The sequence below is a fragment of the Eufriesea mexicana genome, unplaced genomic scaffold, assembly GCF_001483705.2.
Source record: "Eufriesea mexicana isolate 0111107269 unplaced genomic scaffold, ASM148370v2 scaffold598, whole genome shotgun sequence".
Taxonomy (NCBI): Eukaryota; Metazoa; Arthropoda; class Insecta; order Hymenoptera; family Apidae; genus Eufriesea; species Eufriesea mexicana.
In genome coordinates, this window is record NW_016908752.1 from 43643 (window position 1) to 62898 (window position 19256).

General features: G+C 34.6%; 1 protein-coding gene across 1 annotated transcript in view; it reads left to right on the top strand.

Moving 5' to 3' along the window:
• Positions 1 to 4287: 4287 nt before the first annotated feature.
• The window catches only part of brat (tripartite motif-containing protein brain tumor), a 180925-nt gene continuing 165956 nt past the window's right edge, over positions 4288 to 19256 (top strand). The window contains exon 1 of the mRNA XM_017897899.1: positions 4288 to 4400. The gene's annotated coding sequence lies outside the window, so the exon portion shown is untranslated. The remainder of the gene's footprint in view (positions 4401 to 19256) is intronic.

Here is a 19256-nt window from a genome sequence, read left to right on the forward strand (position 1 = left end):
ATAACATTATACGTAAGTTCGTTAGTGAACATAAATTATTTAAATTTGAGAAATAAAATGAAATTGATGCAATTTTCTTGTTTGTTTGGATTTCACGCTGTTATATAATTTAGGAAATTGTTGTAGAAATGAGGGAATTAATTATTGAATTATTAAGTATAAAAATTCTGCTTTCTCCAGTTTTCGGCATTTTTTACCGAATTCAAGTACCCTTTGTTATGTTAATGATACTCATTGTTATGCCGTCGAGTTATTACGATTCGTATAGAATGTTATCTTGTACATATACTTTCCCTGGCCTACTATTGATTTTGATTTTAACGAGATTTTACTTTAACGAACTTACATGTTAGATAAGTGTCGTAAAAAGTACCTTTCTTCTTTCGGTAATTCAACGATATCTTCGTATTCCGAGAGGTATCGGTGAAAACTACCTCTTGTGTTCAATTTTGATGCGGATACAGTATCATTTATCATTATCTGCTGACGTTTTCTTCATAGATTGTTCCGTAATCGTAAAAATACCACGCAATTTAAGAAAAAGGTATTTTTATATTTCAGCACATTTCAAAACGAAGGATAGAACTATATTTTGAAACAAATTAAAATGCACATGCTCGAAACGAAGTATTTGCACGTTAAATATTTCGTTACGTGTTACTTGCAGTCGCAGAAAATATATTCAGTTTTATATGAAACGATTTCACGCAAGAAAATCTCAATACAATTTTCGTTAACAGATTTTTCAATGAATATTAAATCGAAATTCCCGATTAAAAATATACTCCTACATGGACATTTGTCTGTGTAAAATGTTTTCTTATATTTTTATTAGTGTCTGCTTAAATAGAAATAATTTAGTAAAATATATAAAATATAATAATATAATTATTCTATTTATTTTTAACAAAATTGTTTCGTTAAAAGTATTTCAATTGTAACACGAAAGTCAAATTTATTATAACATATATATATATTTCGTGACTTTTAATTCAAATTCAGCAACGCGTAAAACTAATTTAAATTCACGCAATTCTCACGGTATATGAAAAATTTAGCATTATATTCTAGACAAGAGGAATAAATGAGTGTTGACAGCGTGTAATACATGGTTATGCGAGTAGCAATAACTAGATTTCTTCTGCAGGTAATTTCTATTTTGAATTAATCTTACGTGTATTATTACGTATACCGTAAGAATTAATTAAACCTAATGGCGATTGCAAAATGTTTAACAAGTATGAAAAATTTATCACGGTCTGTTACATGAACAAATATCGATAAACGAATGTCAACGAAGCAAAAAAATGCTGGTAAAGAAATAATGCATCTCATTTCCAGACTATCGTAACGTATAGATTGCAAAGACAACAGAGAGTTATCGATCCGTGAAAGACTACATATATCGTAGGTTATGGTGCAGATAAACTCTTTTCTGATAATACCATACTACTTCACGATGTCGTTTGTACACTCACCGTTTAAACTTCTATATTATTTATTTCATATTACATTAATAGCGTCTGCCTATACCGTACTAATACCAAAAATGAAATTTAAGCAATATATGAATAAAAATTACATAATTATCGCGTAATTTAAATTTCTTAAATGATATTGAGTCAAAAAGCTATATTAATACCGCAGCAGTATGATCATGTACAAAACTTAACGAAGTGTCGGTGAATTTTCTTTTTTATCGAAATATTTCTGTATTTTGATAGCTCTTTGATAAATTGTCGCATTACCTTTAATATAGCTCTCTGTCACGTTGGATTGTTTCCAGAGAATAGGCAAGCAATTATCTTCGAAATTGTTACTAAATATAGCCATGATGTCTTTCGCCATTTATGCGTGTCTTTTCACAAAAAGTGTGCCGCAAGCTGGATAAAAGATATTTCGTTTATTCGTGTTCTTCTTTTCTTGGTTCCCAAAATACACGTTTCGTAGATAGAAAGTTGCGAATTGTAACTACGAATTCCACTCTCACTTGTCTAGCTTAATTTTTAGTTGATACGTTCTTAATTATTGGGCATGTCAGTTATATTTATTATAATCATTTCGACTATTTTCATCGTTAAGAATTAAATTTACGATTCCATGAAAACAGTTTTCCTAACACGAAGTTTGATATTAAAATTTTATATATCATCTTGTGCAAGTTACTAATTTTTAACAACAGCTTACTTTCAATCTTCCGATTTCTTCACGTTACACTATTTTTCTTTGATTCTCATCTTCTTACAAATTTCCATTATCGTATACATCAAATAATTAAATAATTAACATCGTGACTTCGTTTCTGTAATATATACACATTTTTAAAAATTAAAAACAATATCGTGCCCGTAATTTTTTCTCAACGATACAACAAGTTCCATCGTTTTAAATTGTTTGTAATAGCATTTTCAGCGAAATATTTCGATACGAATTAGGTATCGCACTCAGAGCCTAGAAATTACGTTAGAGGAGCTGTTTTCCTAAGTAGACGAGCCTAAGAATAGATTATCATAGATAGCTATACATGTAATGATTGACATTTGTTGAGAATCCTATAAAAGCAGTCGTAGGCACTTAAGCTGCGCGATGATTAACTTTCAAGCGATTTCTTTAGATTCACGCATCCGTTGCGATGACCGCCAGTGGATGGCAGGGTGAAACGCGCGGGGAGAATATCGGCGGGGTGTGCAGGATGCTGTTCGCTATCCCGAAGGGTAATACGAGGGGGGTAGTAACCGGTGGTAGTGGTTGTATTTGTATAATCCCCCACCACCGAGTCTACCGTGTCGAGGAGGAGACGCTACGATGACGACGACGACGACACCACCACCACCACCACCACCACCAATATTACCGCCACCAGTACCACCTCCACCACCACCACCATCACCATCACCATCACCTCCATCACCTCCACCTCCATCAGCACTACCACCACCACCATCTCCACCACCACCATCTCCACCACTACCACCTACATCACCACCACCTACACCACCACCACCGACGCCATCACCACCGCCACCGCCATCGCCATCGCCATCGTTACCAACGTCGGGACGCCGTGTGTGAACTCGCCTTCCACCGTCGCTGCCGTTTCAGTTACCAACAGACCGTGCGATCGTTCGCATTGCAGGCTGTGAAGCGGGAGAACCGAGAAAGAGAGAGAGAGAGCGCGCGAGAGAGAGCGAGAATGAGAATGTGAGAGAAAGAGAGAGAGAGAGAGAGAGAAAGAAGTGAGATAGGAATCGTAACTGAGCGAGGAAGAGAAGAGAGGACTACCGTGCATGCATGCAGGGAAGAGAAAGAAATAAAAGTGGAAAAAGGAAAAGAAGGTGAAAAATAGAGAGGAAGAGTGGTGCGAGAAAGAAAGGGGAAGAAAAAAGAGAGAGAAAGAGAGAAAGTACATTACGAGCCATGCTGCACAGTCTCGCCTGAACAAAGGAAGGCTCCCTCAACCGAGGGTCGTTTCCGATCGACGAACCGTCGGTCCCCCTTCGTTCGCCTTCGGCGCGCCTCGTGCGGTATAAGTGTCTAGCAAACGGTCAGTCACGTAGCAGCGGTCGAGCTGTGAGGAACAAAGAGCGGAAGGATCGGAGTAGAACGGCGAAAAGCGAAAAGGGAGCGTGCATCCATGAACCGGCTTGCCGGTGAAAACAAAGGAAAAAGACGAACCGAACAGTAATATCGTGCTCGTATCACGGAATTTCGTTCGTCCAAGATTCTCACTGACCGACGATCTCGCTTTTAAGCGAAGAAAGTGCAGCAAGTTTCCCGTTCCTATCGAAATCTTTTTTATCGATATCGGCTCCGTTTGTGTACGGTACATTTATGTCGTTTTCGCGTATCGTTTCGCTACAAGTTGAATCGTGTACATACGTTAACACCAAAATCGATGCGAGTGCTAAACAGGCGCTCTTTACGCGTGTGTGTTTTCCAAGGTGCTTTCGTTCTCGTGTTTTTAAACCACTTTGTGGATTGAAATAAGTTTGGAACAGCGGCGGACACAAGGTTGGATTTTTAGCTGGCAGTTTGTGCGTGCGTGCTTGACATACCGGCGACCTAACCTCTAACGATCGCTCTCTCTAAGGGGTAGGCGCGCAATTTCCGACGATAATCGTTACGCGTATAGGTTAAGAAACCGATCTTCGTGCACGCGTCACGTTCAACGTGCTAAATGGTGATACGGAAAAGCTGAACAGAGACAAAAGTGGCTTAGAAGATTATCTTTACTCGATCAGCGATATAAGAGGTCTTCGTTTCCCTTCATTCTCGTTCCTCGATTCGCTTCTGTGTGACATGTGCCACGAATTTACCGTGTACGTTTGAATCGAAGGATTCTCTGATCGGAAACCAGTATTCTTCCGTTCGACTACGTACGGATTATCCTCGTATTTACGGTGAGTTTATATTTCTCAGAATATCCACGGTGTCGCCATGTTGAACGGAAAAAGCGGCAAATATCTTCCACGGGCTATTTTCAAATCCACCTTTCTTTTCTGCCTGCGTGCAGAAGCTACGGAATTTTTCTTCCGCGTTTGTTCATCTGTTTCAATTAAAGCGGAGAGAAAGCTAAGATTTCGGCTATTCTAGGATAACCTCACCGCGGAATGCGATTATGGAGGCAAATCGTGACTCGCGTTGTACCATTACACGGAATAGCTTTTGTTTATTATTCTCTTGCCATTTTGCCTGTCAATGACAAATTTATACGGTGTATATTTTCGCTCACGTTGACTCGAGCTAAATATTTAGAATGATTCTAACGGTTCCAATTTTTTCTCACGTTCGTTCCTATTTAAATCGTTACTCGAAATACTCTAAACCCGTGTTATTGAAAAATAATAAAGATTCAAATGAAACGAAATTCATCGTTCGGGGAGTCCATTTTTGTTACGTTTTATTTTTAATTTGGAAAATTTGTTTAATGATCAACGAGAAGATAGCACTGATGACGCTTTAGAAATTATCGTTCGTTTATAAAAAGCTGCTTTTATCGCGACGCTACCTTCTTAAACAATTACGACGGTTGTTTTGTAAAACGACCTGCTAGCGTACCCCGGTGACTCGAATATTATCTTTCTTATGTCTCCGTGAGTTCGCAAGTCGAATGTTGCAAAGGCGCTCGTGAATACCGATGGACACGTTTGTCGTATAGCGAGTAGAGGTTAATTAGACGTCGTTCGAATGATTCGAAAATACGCGACGCTTACCTCCTGTCGGTGACAGCGGATAATTACTGAAAGGCATGGTTGTTAATTATACACTTTGACGCGATAACGCGAAATTTCAGTAACCTCGAAACTCGATCGATCTAATATTTTCAAGTTTCGTTAAGATTAACCAAATTAATTTTTAATTAATTCATCCTATAGGCCAAATTCAATTCTTTCAAATTAACAAATTAATTTGTCGAGTAATATTTTTAACGGAAACTTGTTTGGCGTTTAACTTATTATTCGCTAAACGTAAATACGTTTTTAATTTCTGCTTTTGCTGCAATTTATCTCGCGTTCTTGTATATATTTCTGAATCGTTTTAAAGCATCGTATTAACGAGGTATAAATTTTATTTGATCTCCAATTATTGAAAATATTTGCTTATACGACTTTTTGTAAAAAAATTAATTTATTATATCATAATTTCGATGTAATATATGTTTCATTGTTTTGATGCAATAATCCTACGAGTTGCTGCGATTATGAAACAAAATTTGTTTTTAATTTACCGATTAATATTTTTAACAAAATCTTCGGTATTTTCATTAAGATAAGAATTTTCCGAATTCTGTTTTACACAATCTTGCATACATGTATTAATATTTTGGAAAATACTTAAAATAACGCAGTAATTCAATTATTGTTATAAATTTCGCTTAAATTCTTATTTTTCTAATTAATTCCTTTTATATATAAATCGTATCGAAAATGTAAATTTTGTCAACAGTTTCGGTGTATTATATCTTTCAATACTTTAATTCAATGGTATATTGTGAAATAAAAATTGTTTATCATCGAACACACTTGTAAAACGCGAAAACGTTTTTAAATTTTGGATAATTAATTATAAGGTACTATTAGTATGGTATATTGTGTCAAAGTGTATTACAAGTTACATTTATACGACAAATTTAACAATATGAATAATATTCTTTTAAATTTTATATTCAAAACGTCAAGGTTAATTATTGTTTTAATTCGATACGTTATAACAGTATCGCGCGTTGTGAATAGTGATTTGGATATTTAAATCGAATAATTAAATACTATTACATACACTCGACAATTGTTCCTGCTGTAATAACTGAGCGTTATTCTAACTAGTAATATGTAAACACAAATGTGAAATCGGATCGAAGATTCGTTATTCCCGTTGTACGAAATGTATATTATAGACATTGAAATCGGTGTTACGATTTATACGAATTATTGAAAATTCATACCTTACACGCGTTACTTCTATATTAACCTTTTGCACTCGACGACTTTTGGCTAGAGAAGAATAAAAATTCAAAGATTCTTTACCAAAAAGCTAACGATACTTTTTTGAGCAGTAAATAAAGAATTGTATTATAATAGAATCGTAGAATTATTTGATTTCGATACTTCGCACACTGTTACGTTGCATTAAATTTGATATATTAATTAATATCGATCTTCCAAATTTGATGAAATGGTGACTGAAGAGTTAAATAAAATTTATTTTAGAAACGATCGAATGAAAAAATGATTTTTATCCGTGTATCTCGAATTATTTTCGCGTGTATAGAATCGGTAAAAGGGAAAAGAATTTTGCACATTCGTGATTTGTTTTCGTAATTCTTACAGCAGTGTCTTCGTTTAAATTACATTATCGATACACGTACGTTCGCAACGTTGAAAGTATGCGGTATTTATGCGGTATTTTTACTTGGATAAATTGCATTTAAATTTACCTTCCAAGTATCGTTTAGATCTTTCAACATATTTTTACGCATAGATAATAATTTGTTGTACACCATTTTGCAACCCGGCGTTGAGTCATCGCGAATAATCGCATAGTTGCAAAGCTTGTCGGTAGAATTTCGTGACGTTTGTTTGCACGTGTATTTCTTATCTTCGCGATTCGTTTGATTCGCGTTGAAATGGATGCCTGAAATAATACAGAAAAATTAAAAAGTATCTCTTAATATCAAAAATTTAATACCGTATAAAGCGTGACGCAATGTAAAAGCTAAACTGAAATAACGTGAGAATATAAAATAAAATGCTACGAGAAAATAAAATAAAATAACATAACGTATAAATAATAACCAAAGAAAATACTGCAAATTGTTTAATCCGTAACGGAGACCTCGGCATAAATCGTATCATTTTAAAATGCAGAGATTTCCAGTATAATAGAAGAAATCATAAAATTAAAGAAGACCCCAGTGCGATAATGAACTCCGTCGAAAACATAACGGGTGTTATTAATTTTTCGAAGAACGTTAATATATACTCCAAAATTTAATAGATGTTACTGCGACCTTAAATAAAATAACATAAAAGGTATGAAAAGAGAAAGAAAGGTAAAAGATAGTTTTCATTGAAAATATAGGAACGCTGGAAGTGATTAGACAGAATCCAATAAATTCTGGTTCGGCCAAGCTGCCTTGTTTGTGCATTTAGCTCGGTACTAATTGGATTTCGATAGAAACGCGATGGAGGAAAGCGGCAATAAAGATCCATCGAAATGAAGAGGTTTCGTGAAACGGTGATTTTATACGTGCACCGTCGAGTGTCCCACTCAGATCGATGATTCATTGGCGAATGAAATAATGCGCACGTTCGCCGACGGAGGCCGTGCATTTACTTGGGTATTTCTCGACAACGAGGTGTCTGTCAGCGAACAGCGCCACGTTGAGAAACACTAGACGGAGGATGGAATGAAAGAAACCGAAAGGCGGAAAAAAGGAAAACCTTGAGTAACGTCGATTTGTTTACGCCGGAGGGAATAGTAACAGGCAGCGATACAACGAGATCGTAAAATCGGAAGGGGAGTGTTTTCATAAACGCGTTTCGGGCGCCGCGAGTAGTGACAGAAATAAATGCGAGGAAAATAACAGCGTGGATGGAGTGCAGTGTTGGTGTATTTTGCGTGAAATATCGAACCAGAGACTCGTACTCGCGTTATAATTACTTTTTCTCGCTCTCCGATTTAGTTAAATAGCAATTAACGTTCGCAGTTTTGCCGTTGGCCAACGAAACACCGTTAGTCGCGTGACGCCATATTTTTATCGCGCGGAATCCTAAAACAGAATGCTGCGCGCGATTCCAAGTGCAGCGACATCGGGCGGTGCTTCTCGATGGTTCAGTTTACGACCTCGCTATAGCGTGGCCGGTACTATACTATGCATATTCTATCCAATACATTTTACTTTCCGCAGCGGCACAGCGCGTGTCGCGGTTGCTTTTATTTCGCTGAAACTTCGCGAACGGGCGAATGAACCGTACAGAAATAGTACAGAATTTATTTTCGCGTGTAAATCAAGGAAACTTATTTGTCATTCGGAATAATTTAGCGCGGTTATCCGCGTAATCTACGCGTGCCTTTTGTATCGAAATTTTGATCGGAAATGTGACGCAACGTAATCGATAGCGTGGATGAAAAATCTACGACGCGAGCACGATACTCGAGCGCGGTATAACGGTCATGGAAGTCGATCATTTGCATCTGTAAACGACTGAGATTCTTGTAAAGTGGAAGAGAATTCCTGATAAGCGCGTCGAGCCTATCGAATCGTTTCATTCATAACGCGAGGATATACGCTACGTAACAACACCGTGAGTCATTTTTACGCGATTCCACGTAAATACGCTTCACACGAGACGACTATGCTCGCGTCGCGTTTAACGTTGCATCTATGGTTTTACAGTTTTTCCTTATAAATAATCAGATATCGTTACGCGATGCAGAGGTTAAATTAACCAAGTCTATACGCCTTACCGATTCCCGATTAATTTATGCCACGTGTCTTTGCTAATAATTACTCGTGTATTCGTATATCCTAACGCGATAAAAATATAACTTAGATCGATTATGGTCGTGGATGACGAATTAATTAGGATAATAGTATTTTCGTGTAGTTACGTTTATTTATTGTCGTTGTTTTAAAAAATATAATAATTAATTTATCGTTGCCGATTTCACGTAAGTTCTCGTTGAATAAATCGATCATTATTTTCGCAAAAGAATCATAACGAAAGAAAAATTGATTCGACAAGCTGTGAATAAATTTGATATTTTTTTAGCATAATTTTTTTAATTTGTGTCGTTTAATTAAAATAGAGTGGATCGTGGATAGGTTTCAAGTGTCATATGATTTCATTGCTAGGTGTTCTGTTTTATCCCAATGAATCTGTACTTGATACGAGATTCGTTTCTTTTATCTTTGTTGCGTAAACAAACTTTTTCCTCGTTTTTGCCTAACACGATTCACGTGTCTTTTAAAAGTAATTTTCTTCTAGAGTCTTCCCGTATATTCTCTGTAATACTCTTCCAACCCATTTGTTGTTCTTTATGACAATTAAAAGCATGTTGCCACGAGTAAATTGGGACTAGCGATAGTTACTTCTGCGAAGGAAGAACTAGGGAAGAAACGCGACAAAAGAGGAGGAAAAAGGGACGAAAATGCAGCTTGTGTAAAGAGAATTTTAATTTAGAAATGTTACGGCGAGCAGAAATTTTATTAAAACCACAAAACTTAGTTACTTGCGGATAAATTTTTCTTGAAAGCATTTATTTCTCGTTCGAGGATAATAAAAACGTGACTATTTACGTTACGCGATAAACAACCCTGTTGCCCGGGACAACTAACCTCAACGTGGCGCTAGTTGTCTGCGGTTACACTATCCTAATTAACACAAAACTACAATTAAGTGCTCGCAGCGAAATTGAAGCATCGGTAGTTTCACCTCGAAATTACTACTTAATCCGTTTCTGTAAATAAATTTTCTTATTCCTCGTAATAGCATTGCACGTGTAATCACAAATTTAAATCGAACGAAAAATTTTTATCCGATTAAATTAATTAAACGATTAAACGTTATATTCATTTCGTTATTTAATCGTGGATACCGAATTAAGAATTATATTTGTTGTACTATTTAATTACACGCAAGGAATTGTTAATTTTAAATTAAAAAATGTGACGATTATACTCGTGTTTCTGTGAAATATTTGTAATTTACACTTACGCGTGTTTGTTCTTTCTTCGAGAAAGAACAAACAGAATTTTTTCTCTTAAATGGTACAGATGTTATATGCACGTTATATATCTTTCACGTGATCATGCTAATTAAACCGGTTGCAGGCGCAACATCATATGCTTCATACGTACAGTCTAAAATCAATAAATACAGTGTTGTTTTTCTCAACGTGCCGTTGCGATTAATGTATTGTCGCTAATCTGTTACGTAAGCGCGTTTAATCAGTTTCCGTTCCATTAGAGATTCGTTGAACCACTAGCCGAGGAAATGTTTAATCGATCAATGAAACGTTCTATAACTAGAGTATCGGTATTTCGTTTTTAAGGAATCTCTCTCGCGGATAGCTCTGTTCGCGCGTGACCAAACATTTTTGCACGTAGACCAGAGTAATGATCGTGTGTTTTACATATTTCTTTGCAAACTAAACGAGCTTTTGATTATTTTAAGCTTTCGCGTGAACAAATTTATGGTCACGCGTAAACTACTCTTACGGTAGTGGTTATTTTGCCTGGCTTTTTGGCTATGATGATCAGGGCTGAATTAAGTCTTTTAGAGGCCTTAAACGCTTTACGGATTTTCGAGTCCTCCTTCTATACGCAATTCCTTTATTTTTCTTCTTCTTCTTCTTCTTTTTCCAGGTACATGCACGCGAATATTTAGCAAAATTATTGCCACGTGTGTATATCGGTGATTTAAAAATATTTTTGTGACGTTATCTTCTCCCTGATGGCGAGTGCTTATTTTGCTTATTGGTTAATCTAGCGCTGAATAATGATCCTTGATAGAGTTGTTATCTATGTTAGAGTTGCAATGATTTCTTGATAAAGTCGTTATGTGTGATGTAAGTTGGATCACGTACGATGTTTCTATATTTATGTAACGTCTTACTTAATAATCATATATTCGTGAAACTCCTAAATACCTTTTTAATAGTAAAGCTACTAAACTATGTAAAATGTTTCAGAATTTTTGTTTTTGATGTGAATAAAATTAAACCTTTTATGAAAATTACGCTTTAATATTAAACTGATATTTATTAACATTGTATACGAAATACGATTTAATAGAAATTAATTGAAATTAATATCAGGTAATTATTATATATGTACTTAATTATTTTTATCATTCAATACTAGTTATTTTTATCTATATATAGGCTATATTTATACTCACATAAAGTGTATGCACCATAATACCACTACTTATATGTAATATACTTGTTTTATTATTTCTACTTTACGTATGTAATCTACGCATTTCAGAATTTTGTTTTGTGATAAATCCACATTCTGTTTGTAAAATGTTTCACAAATTTTTCACACGCTATAAGCAGTATTATTTAGTATTATGGTTTGAATAAAAAGTGACACCGTAGAATAATTTTTAAATATTTCGCGTTAAATATTCGGTATATAAAGTATATACTATACATTCATTATATAAAGAATCTCGTGCAACGATACAAATTTATCGAAATATATATTATCATAATAAAATAAGGTTTAAAACTACTAAAATGTTTTCTACGATATTCAATCCATCGAAAAATAACGCTATAACTGTATTTCAAAATGATATTATAGTGTCTCAAATTTAATTATAAATTTAGTAAAATTAATATCTCACACATTTTCTATGCATATGTATGCATTATTTATGTACATTATAATAATATATGTGGATTTTAATAATTTAATATGTGGGATTATGTCATAATTAATTTTTTAACTTCTGCAAACGAAGGTCACCAGACGACCGTCATAATCACCGACACATATGAAACACTCGAAACCTAATCTGATTGCCAACAAGTGATTCGTTGTCTTCGAAATATTTCTTAGTTCTGGCAACAAAATTCACGATGGTATTTAATTTTTCATGAACCAATTTATCAATCTTGATAAAATTGATCAGTTTGGCCCGTTTGATCTATTCGAAGGATACCAAAAAATTTAGATGTCTGTCGAATTTTTGACATTTTTGAAAAATTTTCTCCCTCTTTGTTAACATGCTGTGAAAATACGTAGCAATTGTATGTCGTGAAATGATTCGATTATTTTTCACAGTTCCTTTGCCAGGAACTGACTAATTTATATTCATGAATACGAAGTAGTTACGATAAATTAATCCATCCGCTTGTATACGCCTGCCTCTAATTGCTCATCGATCGTCTCTGACTTATGTTGTCGCAGAATTAAATCGTTAAGCCATATCGGGTATTTGTGTGCGTTTCAACATTGACCTAAAAAGTATCTCTGTGAATAACATAAACTAATCATGCATATTGTAAATGTTTTTGCATTTGCTTTGCATTTTCAATGTTAATAGCCTTGCCTCGCAAAAACAAGTCTCGTGAGCTTTAAATGTTATTAGACTCGACAAAGAGAGACAGCTTTGATATAGAATTTCTTCGAATTGCAACAAAAAGGATACAGAGGATCGTGTAACATTTTGTAAATATTAATCGAGCTTAAACTGAAAATTATCTCTGAAAGTGAACTGCTCTGAAAAAAATGTAAGGAATGCAAGAATTAGGTTTAATTAAAAATTTATTTTCATAGATTACTTCTACTGCTTAAAATTACCGTTATTGAAACAATGTAAATTAATATAGAAGCTAGGATTATTTCGAGAATTATTTCCAAATATGATCTTTCTTGAGAAGTGCAAAACAGTGGAGAAAATTTTATCACGTTTCGCATAAAGAGTAAGTTCATGTAAGTTCGTAAGCAGGACAAATTTTGCAGACCACTAATTGTCTGACAAAGAAGTTGATCATGAATTAACTGGAAAAGTTCTCATACGTGAAAAAGCTAATAGTGCCATCTGAATCTCGAATGAAAATATTAAAAGTATCAAAATAATTGGCACATCCTGTATATCAGTCAGATTTAATTACCTCTAAAAATTGCAAAATTGAATTATTTCCACAATTATTTCTAGCAATTACCTGTATCATTAAACATTGCTTTTCTCGAAATAACGTAAAAGAATATAAAAGATTATGTAACATCTTGTAAATTTTTTTGAAATTTAATTGTATTATCATTTTTTGAAATTATTTCTCTCTAAAAAAAAGAAAAAATGTAAAAATTTTGTAAATATTGTCTAGGTTTAATTTAAAAATTATTTTTCGAAGTTACTCGTGCTGCTAGAAATTTCGTCTCTCATACGTGAAAAAGCTGATAGTGTTATCTGAATCTCGAATGAAAATATTAAAAGTATCAAAATAATTGGCACATCCTGTATATCAGTCAAAATTCCCGAAACCTTTGTGTCGATTTTCACCGATTTACAGTCTTCTCCGAAAACCCGAATAAGTCTCTCGTAACAGTTCCTTTCAGCTTCCTTTAGACCTTTACCTTCGGGAAGGGACTTGCATTCCTGAATGACGCGCGGAATATTTGGGCCTGAGATTCCAGGCTTTTTCTGTTACGAGAGAAACCGGTTTTTCTCAGAACCGAACGTCCATTTTCCCAAAGTGCGCAACGTATATTAGAAGCCTCTGGTTTCAAAGCTACATTCTTCTCTGTATTACGTCGCCTTCGCCTTTTCGTCCACGATTTATGAACTTTCATATTCGACATTTACAACGTTTTTGTTTTCTTCTTACATTCTTCTCTGTCCAAAAATTTCCGAACGAAATAAACATCGCAGATTTAAACTAAGCTCTGTTAAATTCGTATTAAATTCACCAGTAGACCGAAATGATTTATGTTGTTCAATAAAAATTTTTTTTTATGTAAAAAAATACCGACGTTATTTTTTTTACCATACCATTATTTTACCATTATTTTCAAATATTAACATTAGAACCACCAACTTGTGACTAGTAGCTAAGTGTATTATACGCGAACGATAACAATTACGTTTCTACACTAGTAAAAGTCAATATTAATTCTATCAAAAGCATCTACGCGATATTTCAAACTAATATATTGTACATATTCTACAAAGTTTACAAAAGTAAGGAGAAAAGAAGTTATCGGAAAGAGCATAATTTGAATTATGGGACAATTAAATTTATTTGATTTGCTAATATGCCTTTAGAAATTTGCAAGATAAAACATTCGAAACCGGTCATTTTTTGACCTCTTTGGTAGTTCTAGCGTCGCAAAGGATAAGAAATAACCGTAACCGTAACTCCACGCTGCCTTGGATAAAGTGAAATCAATATTTCGCATTTACGAACAAATATCCCGCCTTGGAAGTAATTACTATAACGAGCAATTGAAATTTCTAATCGACCCTGTCGAGCCAAATCGTGTAACGTGTTTATATACTTGCCGCATTAGCCGCGCCTTTTACGAGTTTAATCGGGCAACAGCGTAACAGCCGAGTCGAACAGTTACGCGATCGAGTACCCACGTTTCTTTCGACTCGTAAAATTTGAACCGTCCGTTTCGCGTGTTTTCGGCGGCCAGGCTTTCCCGTTCGTTTCGTTTAGGCCGAAAGATTCGATGGGGAGAAAAACTGGCAGGAATAACACGGTTTCGCAGTTGAGATAGATATGCGGACCATGGCGTATCTAATTAACGAGATTACCTTGCACGAAACCCGTTTCAGCGGCGTTCGGGCCTTATTTAGGAAGGACGCGGTGTGGACGGGCCTTTAGCAGCGAAAGTAAACGGCTGTCACCGGCGCAGCCGTCGCTTTAGTTTATCTGTTCGCCGCGAGACGAAAGTGTCTGGCGCTCGCGGCACGAGATGCGCGCGCATACGTGTGCCGCCTTTTACTCGCGCCACTCGCGTCGCTTACATAACCTCTCGTGCAGGCGGTAAGAAAGGCAATTACGTTCCGTTGTACCCGTGCGAGATCATTGGGTTAGCGTGCGTATTAGCGCGGGTTATATTAATCGCGATTCGATTCCACTGTGGGAAAGTTACCACGGTTACGTGCTCTTTCGATATCTCTTAGGCTCATCGAGTCTGCGTATCCGGAATAACGTTCGCGCGGCACAGTCTCTCTCGGGTTATCGCCTGATTTCTCCAAAATTATTCTAATATCCGAATCGCTGGTCGAAAGTTGGCACGTAACGGAAGCGTTACCCGGTTTGTTTTCTCTTCGAACGTTACTCGATTACGCAAACGCGCCTTCTCCCGAAGTAAAACGGATAAGTGCACGTTTTCCAGACGAGAGTGCTCTGTCATTATGGCACGAAACGTGTCGTTTGTCCCGCGGTAACGTTCAATTGTCCTCTTTCCTTTGTTTACCGCGTTTTCTGCGATATTAGACGCGTTGAAATTGTTCGCGTTAAAACGATGATATTTTTCATCAAATTTTATTACGAATTTTACGATGTATTCTTACTCGAAACGGTACCGTTCTTCTTGAATTTGTTCGGTGATTTATCGAGTCAAGGATTTAGCTCGATTTCGTAATTTTTCAGGTATTAAATTAATTTTCTTACGCTATTTTTATTTTTAATTTAATGTTTTAGTAACGTTATTTTCCTTTTGCCTGTAACATGGTAATATTTGATGTATCTAATATTAGCGAGCATTTTAAATGGTATTGTACGAATGCAATTTATCGTGGATGCTAATGACAGTGTATTCAAACATGCTCGATATACATTGCAAATTTGTTACGTACTTCGGTTTGAAACAGCTTCCAATAAATAGTCATTGTCGGAAGCACTTGTGTATTTTGGTAGAAAGTTTCTAAAATTGAACACGTGAAATTTGTAACATAAAAAAAAAAAAAAATCGGGAAAGATACAAAGTTGAAGTTTACTTAAACTTAAAATATAAAGGAACAATAGGCATAGAATAAGGTTTTGGATGTGGAAGATATCCAGTGGTGCTCGATGACAGTCGCGTTCCGTAATTATTTTTTCCACTTTCGCTGGTGTTGTCAGCTCGTACCATCTCGCAGCAGTCTGCAGTCCCTCTCTGTTCTCGCGAGAGTGAAATGCCGAAGTGAAAGGGTATGTCTTCCCATGCGTGCTGTTACCTCATAACTTGTTCTGTTGCTCGTAACGCGACTTCAAATCGAAGCAAGGCTGTGCTCGCGTCCAAACGCGCATATTATTCGTACGGATTTATTTGTTCAACGTTTCTTGCCTTGTAATCTATAAAATCCGCGACTCTGACGTAAAACGTTGCTATACATAATGCATTATCCTGTCCGCGTATCTACATAAAATTCCAATATATTTATTTTTTCTATAGAAAATACAGAAATGCAATTGATTTTCGAAATATAGGTTGCATCGTAAATAATTAATACGTAAATTCCTTTTAATATCCAATTTTGTAAAATATAGTCTGCGTCGTGTAAATGGTTATGTATTTTATTCAACCCATCGATGTTTATGTCGAGAATGTCAGTTATGAAATATGGGAATTTTTTGTATAACGAATTTTTTTGTTTAACTCGTGGAGAAAAAACAATCTGTATAATTCAGGTAAAATGCGGGATATATTTGCTATTGGTGGAGATAATTAATAGAACAAATTTCTATTAATTATTTTAAACTAATCTGTACGTGTTGCCGGCGTGGTTAGTACAGAAGAGTGAGTCATCGAATAAAGTCAAGGAGAAGGCGATGCTGCTATAGAAAAATAAGGATACGTCAGATGGCGTGACGGTTGCATAGAAAACTAAAGCCTAATTCACAGTGATTTTCTGATATTTTGGAATGATAATACCGATTACTCGATATAAAGATATTTTTAATTCGAAAAATTATTTTCTTTACGAATTAATCAAATTTTGAATTCTGTAAACAGCATTAAGGAATCTTTAAACGATAAACATATAAATTTTCGAGAAAACCAAGAAATTTGTCATTTTGTTGTTATCTGTTTCAATTTTAAAGCAAATTTCGTCTGAGATCGCCGAGTATACTCGTCACTGCTTAAAAGTACATATTTTCTAAAATAAAATAAAATAATAAAAACAGTTAATATTTTATGCCAATGAAAATGCGTAATTTAACGAGACTTTGCTTTAAAACAAAAATATATATCTAAATATATACTAACGAAAAATTCAACTCTGTTCCTTTTTTGGTCATAAACTATATACAAAGGACGCTAGATGGGAAACCTAATACAGTCGAGTCTTATATAACACGATTAATTCGTTGTATGGAAACCGTGTTATAACAAATATAGTAATAAGACAAATTAGGTTAATTTCTACCGCGTTATATAGAAACCGCGCTACAAGAAACTCGGAAATAATACGAATTGAACGAATTCGTACCGCGTTATATGGAATCTCAGAAATAAATAAATTGAACACAAATCAGACCAATATAAAAACTGTATTCTCAAAATATCGAGTTGCGATTGATACGGTTGATAAATAAAATTTTATAATAGAAATGACAATGAATATGTAGATTTATACATACTTGAATTTAGGTTTATCGAATATAATACGTAATTCGCAAATAAAATTATAAACTAGTAAAATTGTTTCCAACAGAAAAATTTAATTTGAAACATATTAGCGACTCATTCTAATTTAAAATTGGATTCTAACGTGTTAAAATTAAACGGTTTATTACTTTGTTTCATATAATTATTTTTTGGACGCCTATCAAAGCCCTAATTAAAATCTTTCCTATCACAAGTTCTCTTATCCGTTAATTTCATTCCATATGTACTTAAATGACTAATACAATACATATTCTCATAGACGAAAAATTTAAAATTTGCGTCGAAAGATCATAGCGATTATTTGAATTTGGCAATTGGATAACCAGGAATATTTTTGTGATTCATTGTTTGCGTATATATTTTTATCCAGAACTGCTCCCATTCTCATAGAAAGTGAATTATAATTTATCATAGTTTTCCTGAAAGCTATCGTCGATTATTGCTAATCTTGTAATTCGTTTGAAATTCGATATTTTATAACAGTTGCACGTTTCAAAGTATGGAAAAGGTAATACACGAATTAGAAAGGGAAAAATAAAAAGGGAAATAAAATTAATCTACAAAACATTTGCTAGTTTGAAAGTATGGAAAAGAAAATTAGAAAGGAAAACAAAAATAAAATTACTCTGCATCCATCAATCTTATTCCATATTTCTTCTTATTTATATTTATTTCTGAAACAAACATTTTATTCTCACTCTTATGAAATCGTTTCAATCTAAGCAGAAATCAAACATTCTTATCGTGTGGTTCATACATCGAAGATACCAGAATTAGATTGTTTTATTATTCATCGTATTATTTGGTCATTTTTGTTCTTGTTGGAAAGACGCGTTATAAAGAGACCGTGTTATAGGAGACTTGACTGTAATCTATTATATTTTGTTTTATATAAATCTATAATATTCCGATGTACAGTTTTCCAGTATTTTTATACGACACATTTGCGCCACTAGATTTACGGATGTTGATTATATACCTATTTTTACTGAAGTGAGCCAGTTTCACTCATATCAGAAAATTGATGTTTTTTGCAAAGAAAATAGTTCCAAATCAATTTAAACGAAGGATTTATTATTAAAAAATTCATTGAAAACAGTTTTCACGTATAAACTTTGTTTGAAATACATTTTCCGCAAACATTTCTATTACATTTAGCACAAAGGCTCTTACATCTATTTCTATTACATGATTCTTGAACTTGACAATTCTTCCGTGCGTCGGTAGTATGAATTTTTGTCAATGGAATGAAAGTATTCTCCACATCTTCTGTATATTTACTTCTTAGCTCTTCGGCTAATTGGAAAATAAAATCTTTTCTCGAAATATTTGCTCGAGTGGTCTCTTTATATAAAATCCAAGCATTTATAGCTGCTAAATCTAAAATATTATAGAAAACTTGTAGAGGCCATCTGCGAGAGCCTGCTTTAACGCTATATTTTCGGCCCATTTGGTCAAGTATATCCACTCCATACTTGGTGTTATTATAAAATGTTACTGTTTCCAAAATAAGATTTTTATTTTTTTCAATTATTATATTTTTACGTTTCGAACTTGGTAGTAAAACTTTTTTATTAGGCTTGCTTTTATAAATGGTTGCAAAAGTTGCCCAGGCCTGATGTAAGCCATAAATTTC